This window comes from Protopterus annectens, chromosome 5.part0 (assembly GCF_019279795.1).
Source record: "Protopterus annectens isolate FY-2018-M chromosome 5.part0, PAN1.0, whole genome shotgun sequence".
NCBI classification, from domain to species: domain Eukaryota; kingdom Metazoa; phylum Chordata; order Ceratodontiformes; family Protopteridae; genus Protopterus; species Protopterus annectens.
This window is the reverse complement of record NC_056735.1, coordinates 731,180,996-731,191,430: the sequence shown is the minus strand read 5'-3', so window position 1 is coordinate 731,191,430 and position 10,435 is coordinate 731,180,996. Positions and strand designations below refer to the sequence as shown.

The following is a 10,435-nucleotide window of genomic DNA, read 5'->3' as shown; positions in this document are numbered from 1 at the left end:
TGTAGTAATTATTGCCACCATCGGCTAATATTCATAAGGTACTAAAAGGCCTTTTAAAAGGGTGCCCAATTATTACTGTATAATATTATCCAATGGTAGTATGACTAAATAGTCTCGAGGCTTATTGGAAGGGCTTAGTACAAGATCACTTATAAGCATGCAGTGTACTCAAGAGCTTAAATTATCTCTACATAAAGCAGCCACAGTTGAAAGTGTTTAAAATATTTAATAATAATAATAAATAGACACAAGACATCAGAGATCACACAGAAATATGTAAAACAATACAGTAGGAAAGGTCTGATCTCAAAGAAAAATACTTAGTCTAATCTTTTCTAACTTTAACTGTTCCTAAGAGAAATCACAGTGCTAAAACTTACATGTGAGCAAAGGCAGTCCTGTGAGTGAGATGTTCAGACAAAAATGCTTAGAGTCCCTCTCCGAGACATAGTTTATAAAATGTCACTAACAAACCTGTCTGCTGGGTCCTCCCCAGATTGCATCATTCTGAGTTAGTTTCCATTGCATCATTTATTTGACACCAGGTATGGAGTTCCCAGGCTAATAGATACTGCATTTCCATTATTTTACACTTAGAGTAATAAAGGACATTCCACAAGTAAATTCTGGTCATTAACTTTAGCCTTAAAACAATAGGCAGGAAGCCTTCACCCAAACCCACTGGCGCCGACTTGTAAAACATCAAGGAAAGTCACAACTTCAAAAGACATTTAAAAAGCTTGACTTAGTTTTTCTTTACAGCAATGGGGCAATGTTGCCACATTGTTGAAGTTCAGCATTTTAGTATTTTCTTTCATTTAAGAAAAAAAAACTGTATTTTACATTGACATTTACAAATGCCAGAATTATATATCAAATCCTATTTGACTAGGCTGGCAGCCTTCCCATATCTCTGCCCATCTTCACAGATGTGACAAAAAAGTATGGTGTTCTGCTTCTTTGGCTTTTAGAGAGATTCATTTTCTGACTTCTTTAATAAGGCATATGTTCTCCTTTTTCTAAGCTTGGGGATGGCTTCGCTGATGTGCCTTACTCACAGTAAGTCAACAGCATTATCCTTGGTACTGCTTCTTGGATAGCTTGGAACTGTATAAATTATGACATTAATGCTGCTGATGCTCCTTTCTTGAGACGCTACTTTAGATGATCGAAATTTATTTGGTTCTTCTGCTGCAGACCTTTTTAAAGTTTTTGTAGGATAATGGCAAAATAATGCAAAATGTGAAACAAATTTTTCCTTTTCCCACTGTGTGTAAGTATTAGAGCAATTATCCTTCCAAGGCAGATGATGCCTCAAAAGGGCAAATGTCCTTCTAAAGGACGATTACCATTGAAAACCACTCAGAATTCTAGGGACCAAAAGCCTGCATTTCCTGACGAACCACCTTCCTTGTGGCAGTTTGTCTTTTTCTCTTCACTTACATTCTTCTCTTTCAAAGACTGTGTCCTTACCAGTGTGGCAAGAGATCACCCCAGACATGTGGGTCCTTTCCGTCGTAGAGAAAAGTTAGTGGATCTCCATTCCCCTTTTTACGTTCATTCCTTAACCTCCTGCAAGACAGTTCTCAGTTTCCTTTGATCCTTCATTATCTCCTGACTTGGGTCACTATTTAGCCAGTTCTTTCCTCCCAGTATATCAAGTGCTTCTATTCCTGGACATTTCTGGTCCTCAGGAAAGAGGGTACCTGGAGATCTGCCTTGGATTTTTTTTCCCTCATCACTTTCTTGATGGTCCCCAGTTTCCAAACTATTATTAACTCTCCAGACTCTGTTTCCCATGTTACTTTGTCTCTCATATCTTTCTGGATTTGAAGTATGCCTAATGACCACCTGAGCATTTGTAAGCCTAGCCATGCAACTCAGCCCAGTTGTATCCATATGTATCATGGGTATTTATTAGGCAGGGGGTATGTTTGTAAGGTTCTAGAGGTTGTGTGTTTGGGGGGGTATGTTTGGGCATTACTGTATGTCTCTGAGTCATGAGGGCTAGACCCAAGGTGAATATTTGTTTGTTTTTTTTCTTTCTTTTTTTTTCTCTCCATTCGTTGGTCAAGGTTGTGCTTAAATATGGTTATGGATGGATCATGCACCATGTGGTGAGATCCTGTTCCAGAGCATGGCGATCTTAGCTACACATCTGTCTATCCAGCATGTCTTAATTATATCAAAAGCAAAATTTCAAATCCTTGTATCTAGTGGTTCTAAATCTCCATTTTGCAGATGTTCAAAAGGTCCATCAGAGCTGGATCTGCAGGTGCCTTGCATGCCAGGCATAGAGTACCTCTGTGACCTGTAGGAGGCAGAGTATAGAGGTCATCTTACATGAATCACTTTAAAGCCAATGTGTTTCATACTCTGGACTCTCCTGGTAAGGAACCTTTTGTGGACATTCCAGCTGTTGCATATATGTGGTCAGGAACATGCTGAAGGGGGCATTTTACTCAGTGTGCGATACTGGTCGAATAAAGTGTCAGTATGATTTCTGTGGACCTGGATGCCATGCTCTTACTTATAGGTTGGGCAACATAGATTGATTTTCTTTGTTATGGCCACATGCCAGATTACTGTGTACATATGTTCCCAGATCCCTGATTATTGGAGTAATTGGCCTTGGTGTTAGCTTTCCCAAAAGGTGCTAGAATGCATTTTTTGGCATTGAGTTTTACTCCATGACTTTGGCACCAGTCTTTTGTCTGTGTTGGACTCTCTTGTGAGATTTGTCTCAGCTGAAACCTGCTATGTGTAACAGTTTGCATTTGGCTACAAATTTGGTCAGCCAGAGGCCCTTGACATTAGACTTACCTCAGAGAAGTAGATGCCAAATAGGAGAGTTACTAGCAGGGGACCCTGTGGTCACTTCAGGTGACTGATCTCTTAGTGGAGATGGTCACACCCATCCTGACTTCAAGGGTCCTATGAGCCAGCTGCAAATCAGCGAGTTAGGTAGGGGTTTATGCCCAGTTTAGTAAGTTTGGCAGCTATACCCAAGTGGGTATTGTACAGAATGCCTTGGCCAGGACTAGGTAGCTGGTATGCACAGTTTTCCCCCATGCTTTTCCTTGAAGGTAAACCACTTTTGTAGGCTTGACCATCCCTTGACAAAGCTGTATTGGGTTGAATCTACTGTCTGAAGGTTGCTTGTGTCTTTCATCATTACATGATAATTTGTTTCATGGCTTTACATATTAGACTAGGCAGACTAATAGGTCTGTAGTTTTCATGGTTGTCATAATCCATCCTTATGAAGCAGGATAACTGTTGCAGTCCTCCATTCTTGTGGTGTGAAGCCTGTTTTGAGGTTGTAGTTGAAATAAGACTCTGCTTGAAACATGACCTATTAGTTCAACTATTTAGGGGATGTCCTATAATAATGTCTGGGCTTACTGAGGCTGTGTGTTTTGGCCTTGGCACGTGCCACCAAGGCCTGGTGCCTGTTAATATGGGTATGCAATTAAGCATTTCACGTGGGGAGGCAAGGCGGCGGAGTAGTAGGTGAAGTTTGAGATGAATTTGTCAGCTAGCACATTTGCTGTGCAAGTGAAGATGGAACCATTGAGCACCAGTTTGTCACATTGGTGTGCTGTCTTTGAGGTTTCAGATATAGGTGTAGAAGGCCTTGTGGTAGTCTTTAGCATGTGAGGCTATGTTGACCTCATAGTTGGCCTTGTTAAACTTGGTCCTCTTATGAGCTCTATCACTTTAATAGGATGTAGTTTGTTTTGGAATAGTTCCTAACTGTTGCAGGATTTGCTGTGGTTCCAGGTTGATTTTTTTTTTTGAAGGAGATGGCTTTGAGATCCGACCTAACTATTGAGGACTTAACACTGTGGTGGGGCTGGGTGCAGAGCTTCCCCATATTGGTGAGCACCAGGTCCAGTATGTTTGAACCTCTGGTGATTGCACCACTCTCTGGTCAAGATTTATTTGTGTTAATAATATCCAGGATTAATTGTGCCTCTGAGTATTGGGCAGTGCATTTCCCAGGCTGTAGAGGGGTAGAAGTCTCCCATGAATGGAGTATTTGGTTTAATGGTGGGTGTTTCCAGTAGATCTAGGTATGAGTTATGGTATTCTAGGGACAGAGTGTGCCCTAACTTTCTAGGATACAAGGAGCTTTGTCTGTGGTGATTTGCAAGTGGATAAATTCCAGGACATTGTTCAGTTTAACCAACCTAGGGTTACACTTGTTGCTATTGTAGCTTGAGACTCCTCCACCTTTTGTCCCAGTCTGTGTAGCTGATGGTCTAAATGTGTGGAAGGCACTGAAGCTTTGCATTACTAGACTACTATACTATGAGGATTTAAACAATGTTTCAATAACTGCATAGATATCTATGTTCTCAAGAGTGAGGAGAATTTGTTGGGTGTGGAACGTTTTTGTTTAGGCTGCTAGCCCTGAGCAGCAATACCATTGGGTTTCTTTGTGTTTTATGTGCTATGTCAGTAGGTTTGTCAGTTTGGCATTGCTTGAGGAAAAAAAAAAAGGCTGTAAGGGGTGGAAAGTTTTCGACAGTATTCAAAAGCCTAGGGGTGACAGGTGCAGACCATCCTTGGCACAGCAATGTGGTTTGTTAACCATGTCCTCTAATGCTGACACAAATATTGAATTCCTCTGGAAAGACACCAGCAACTAAGCCATTTATTGAAATCCATTATCTTTTGTTTGTACTGTGGCATCATCCTTGGTGAAATTAGAATGCTGGTCAGTGCAAGGCATGTCCCTGCCTGAGATGCATTCAAAGAAATCAATAGTAGCTCTCTTCATATAGTTCAAGGAAGTATGTCTGAGGTCATTAATGCCCACCTAGACTACGATAGAATCATACTGGTACCTGTGGTGTAGTGACTTAAGTGTGTGTAACTTGGCAGATCCTGGCTTCTGATAAGCAACTAACTGTTCTCATCATAAGTTTAGTGAGTGAGGCATCTGGGTCATGCTATGGAGTCGCCTATGACCTGTTGTCCACTTTCTCTACCTGTATTCCTTTAAATCCTCTTGCTCTCCAGATTTCAGATGAAACTGTTTCTAAGAGGCATCCTTCACTTGAATCGACCTAGTGTAGCTGCCACCCCCCCCCCCCCCCAACCATCACAGCTCTCAACTTTGTTTTGGGAAATCATGCCTTACCACCTTTTTGAACCAGTGGCTTCCACCACCCTAAAATTTTATTCTTGGAAAAATGTTTTGCTGATTGCCCTTACTTTTGCCAGAATGGTTTGAGCTTCATTATTTTCCATAAGGACATGTTTTCATTAAGGGCTAATCCCCCTTTCATGCCTAACATAATAAATTGTCTCTCCGTCAGTCTGTACATGTACTTAACCTTCTTTCCTAACTCGCATAACAGAGGCTAGAGACTACTCTACTGCCTGGGCATGCACAACTAAATTAGAATCTACATTGATAAGAAAAATGGCACCTGGAAAAGACCAACTGTTTAATTCTAGGCAGGCAAAGTGGGTAGACTCATTACCAAACTGTTTATCTCCATGTGGGTCTTAAAATCCATTTCCTTCCACAGCAAGTCTGTCTTCCCTTGTGACGGTCCATTCCATCTGGGCAGTGGCCTTTTCTGGTGCCTTCCTCAAAGTCATTGACTTCGGATCTATTCTAGAAGCAGCCACCTGGTCGTCTTTACACACTTTTACAAGATACTACAGAGTTTTTTTTTTTTTTTTTTTTTTTTTTTGTACAGCTCAAGAACTTCCTTTGCCAGATCAATCCTCGTAGGATTGGTAGACAGCACTCTGTCTGTGGTTCAGCCATCCCCTGCAGCCTTTAAGCTTTGGGAATTCCCATCAGTATTTTAATACTGCAACAGTAATCCGAAGAAGGGCATTGCACAGTTGTATAAGAACTTAACAGTAGATGTCCTGCTTGATCACTTTTGCAGTGTTTCATCCCTTCCTCCTTTTCTCCTGTTTTTGTGACCTCTCTGCACCTTGTTGACTGTGTGGTGACGCAGTATCCTTTCTGTTATATTATTGTGTATTTTGTTACTGTATATACTCTGGCTTCTCTGTGGTCTTCTGGCTGTAGATAATCTGAGGATCTTGTGCTCCTGTGTCCATTGACCCCGTGGGCTGAGGTCATAGGCTTAACATATGAATTTATAGACTGTTTTGGCTTTGATAGCCATGCGAAACATCAGGTTACATTGTCAAGATAACAGTCATCATTGGAATGCTGCAACTGTAATCAGTATGACACTACTGTTTAAGTTCTTTCACAACTATACTTCATAGGTAAGTTTCCTTGCATAACTGTACTTCTCAACTTTGGAAATGCTTCACTGAACTGAAGAGCACAACCTGTTTTATAAAGCTTGATTTGACACACAAGACTACAATGTAACATTGCAAATGTACTGCAAAACGTTATTTTGTAAACTGATTAAAGAAATTGTCAAATCATTTATGTGCAGATGCAAAAGCAGCTGCATCACCTTTGCCATCTCTCTCGCATGTTACAGACCACTGGCTTTGACTGTGCTATTAAGTTACTGTATCATAGTTATTGTAAGGCTGTGGTGTCTGTTGCATTTTTAACCAAATTGATTTAGTTTCTTGAGAACTGGGGGGTTCAAGGCAGACTTTTTTTTTTTTTTCCATTGGAGTAGTGGTATTCCTTTTCCATGATGGGAGGAGGGGGTGCTGGTGAAGATATAAAATTCCAGTGAAGTACCTTTAGGGTGATCGTTTTGCACTAGATTTGTTTCCTTGCCTTTCCCTTGTGGTACCATTCTTGTATTGGCTTGTCTTGCTAGGTCTGTAGCTCGTGTGCCTTTTCCACACTAGTGTGGCAGTAGCTTTAAGTGTTGTGCGGTTATAGTGTTCTGGCTAATCTCTGCATCTGAGCCAGCAGCAAGCAATCTGTCAAGTATTTCTCTTAAGGTAAGAGAAACGCAATCTTTCATTGCTCATTTTTATTCCTACCTTGCTGTTAAAATTGCGGGGTATGTAGTTAGCACTCCATTATCTGTTTGTGCTCATGGAGCTGTCTTGGAAGAACAGTTTTAAGGATCATGTTAACAGTCATATAATGTGACCTGGAATTGATACTTTTATTTTTCTTTATTGCAAATTTTTTGTCATTGAACTTGCTCTGATTACCTACTGGAATTAATTTTTTTTACAGTGAGATTGCATTAGTGTACCTCAAGGTGGCAGACATTCATCAGATATCTCAGACACTTGACCAGCTGGTAAGTGCGTTTTAAGTCCATTTTAGTTTATATAGAGAATGCAAGTATATATATATTTTTTTGAGTGAATGATTGAATATTTACTATTTTAGGGCTTTGCTTGTACTAGAGTTAGACCACCAGTGCAGTCAAAATACTTTTCTGGCTTGTTTGCAGCAAGCTAATTGTTACCTTCATTGTCCTGGTCCAAATTTAAGGTACTGGACCAACTTTGATGTGAAAGAATTATTTGCTTTTAAAGTAGTGTGTGTGGTTATGGGTAATTTATATTTATGTACTTTTATGTATGCGTGTTATTCTTTTATTCTGGCTAAAAGGATTTTTAGTCACAAACTGGGTCATTTAGGCGGCTACAGATTTTAAAAAGAGAACTGAACATCGTTGATATACCAGGAGTGTCCCAACTTGAAGATTCCATTTTCATTGGAGTTCCAGGTAGAACTCTACATAAACATTTTATACATTGTAGTGTTGTCAGAGAAGTACTGCATAGATGCATTCGGTGAGTTAAATGCACTGCAGTACATTTTGCTGTAGTCTGCCCATTTTTATTTGGGTCAGTTTAAAACCATGGCAGAAATAAATTTGGTGTTTTCCCGTTGGTGATGTCATGTTAGGCATGAGTCCATAGACTTTAATGTATGTGTCTGCCTATGCATAGTGGGTGTCCACTAAACTCTGTGGACGGATCCCACGTCCCCCCCCCCAGGTTGGTGTTACTGAGGTTAAAGATTACCATTGCTCCTCAGTGGCATCGGTGCAGGAAAATCGATTTTCGCGAATATTAATTTTTTTCCCATTTTGGTTTAGTGTCAAAGTGTTCTGTGTCAGAATGATGATCTCAATTGCTGCTTTAGGTACCACATACAGTGATACATAAAGTCATGCAAGCGTAACAATTCAGTTTAAGTAAACAGAATACAGATTACGCCAGAGGTACAGCAATTTGGATAACGGTCTGATTTTGATATAGAGAAAAGTAACTGTTTAGGAAATGAGCAAGTTTATGACAAATTATGAGATGTTCTTCATTCCACATTGCTGCAGTCCTAACTATTGGGTAGTCCGCTGTCCAGTCGGCCCGAATACCAAAGTATATGGCTGACGTCGGTCAGGGCGCATTAGACTGACGTCAGTACGTCAGGGTACTAATGCGCATGACCGACGTCATATCCTCAGTCTTTTTTGCCGCATGGTCCGATGCAGAAGCAATTTTGCGAGTGCAGGTTGGCGTTCTGAAAGTTTCTGAAGTCAGAGTTTCAGACCGAATCAAAGTTGGCTAAGTACCCGTTAGAATATTTTGGTTTTTTCTTGCCTCAGTATTTAACCGGATGTCAGAAAAAGTGAATAACTGTATTTCTTGTGGGAAACAGATACCTCATAGGGATTACCATACTTTGTGTATACCTTGTTTAGGGCCTGAGCACGGCGTTGTTGGATGCCGCTCTTGTGCTAGATTTAACAAACGCACTATTAAGAGAAGGTTAGACTGTGCCAGGTTAGTTTTTGGGAAGCGTTGTAATTATAAAATGCCGTCGGAGGCTCCGGCGCTTCGCCAAACGCGCAAGGACAAAGCAGCAAAGCCTAGAGTGGAAGAACCGACAGTCCCAGACGTCGGATCTTTAGAAGGCTCAGTGGAGCCGGAGGTTTTGCCAGGTGTTTCTTTGGAGTCTCAGGGAGAGACTTTACTGTTACAGGATGTATCCTCGCAGGAAGTAGGCCAGGCTGAGGGGGCTTCTCAGGTGGCTGTTCTTCCCTCTCTTCCTAAGGTGGTTAGTGCCTCCCCTTCTGTTTCCAAGGCTTCTTTGAGAGGCAGGCCAAGTTTAACTTCAGTGGGGGTTTCTCCTAGTGCTTCAGGGTCTTTGCCTAAGAAACATATGCTTAAAATGGCAGAGGATTTGATTACTATGATTAGAGGTTCTATGCCCCCTCCTGATAAGAGGCCTAGGGTGGAACCTGAGTTTGAGAGTTTTGAGCAATGTTCGGAGGCTTCTGAGTCTTCAGCTGAAGACTTGCAGGAGTATCCTCCTTATTCTGATTCTGATGTGGATGATTCTACTCCTTCAGCTTCTCCTCCTGAGGATTTTTCATTTTCAGAGACTCTGCATTCCATGAGGGAGCATTTTAAATGGGAAGGTCAAGATTTCTCTGATTCCAGGAAGAGGCTTAGGAATTCTTGTTTTACCCCAGCATAGGCCTTTAGCTATACCTCCTCTTCTGAATGTGGTGGAAGATGTTTTGCAGAGGCTTCCCTCAATCCTGATTCTTTGCCTCCTGCCCCAGTTAAACCGGATAGGTACTATAGGGTGCCTGAAGCTCATAAGTATCTTTTAAGAGTCCTAGGGCAGACCCGAAACTGTCTCTCAGGGGCCTAAAGGTGTGAAGGCCTCTGTTGTTAAAAATCCTGTTCCTCCTGATAAAGAGGCAAGGGCTTTGGATAGATGGGGAAATAAAGTGTATACTTCTTCCACTTTAGCCATGAGGGCGTTGAATTGTCAGTTTCACATGTTAAAATATCAGAATTATCTCCTTTCACAATTGAAATCTAAGGTGGATGCTCTGGCAGAAGGTATTGAGTGTAAAGAGTTGCAGGATTTAGTTCATGTGTCTGAACAGGTGGGTAAACATTCCTTGCAATGTGGTTTTGATGCTGTGCAGGCCTCCTCGAGGGTGGCTGCCACTGGTTCTGTTCTTCGTAGGCATGCCTGGTTGAGAGATCAGAATTTAGCTGAGCATGTTAAAACAAGGATTTTGGATGCTCCTTTGCAGTCTGATGTGTTGTTTGGTTCGCCTGTGGAAGCAGTCTTAAAGAAAATGGAGGACAAGGCTAAGTCTATGCAAACTGTTAAGGATTTTTGCAGGTGCAGCCTCCAAGTTTAGTAGAAATTGGCCTACTAAGGGATGGACTTATCCTGCTTATGATTCCCAGTCTAGGGGTAGGTCTAGGCGTGGTAGGGGCAGAGCTCAAGGTTCTTTTAGGCCTAGGACAGGGAGTTCCCCTGCTCAGACTTCTGGTGAGGGCAGGGGTCAGTCCTTTCGTAAGCAGACCCAATGACCTGCCTTTTCAGCTGCCAGTACATTCTCGCCTGGCAGCACCTTTGGGAGGAAGGCTGTCTCTTTTCAAAGAAAATTGGGATTTAATTACCCAAGACAGATGGGTTCTGGATATCATTCACCACGGTTACAGGTTTTATTTCCATACCATGCCT

At 41.6% G+C, this 10,435-nt stretch overlaps 1 protein-coding gene across 1 annotated transcript in view; it reads left to right on the top strand.

Moving 5' to 3' along the window:
- Positions 1 to 7,205: 7,205 nt before the first annotated feature.
- DCUN1D5 (defective in cullin neddylation 1 domain containing 5) overlaps positions 7,206 to 10,435 on the top strand; it is an 882,136-nt gene continuing 878,906 nt past the window's right edge. The window contains exon 1 of the mRNA XM_044072580.1: positions 7,206 to 7,226. The gene's annotated coding sequence lies outside the window, so the exon portion shown is untranslated. The remainder of the gene's footprint in view (positions 7,227 to 10,435) is intronic.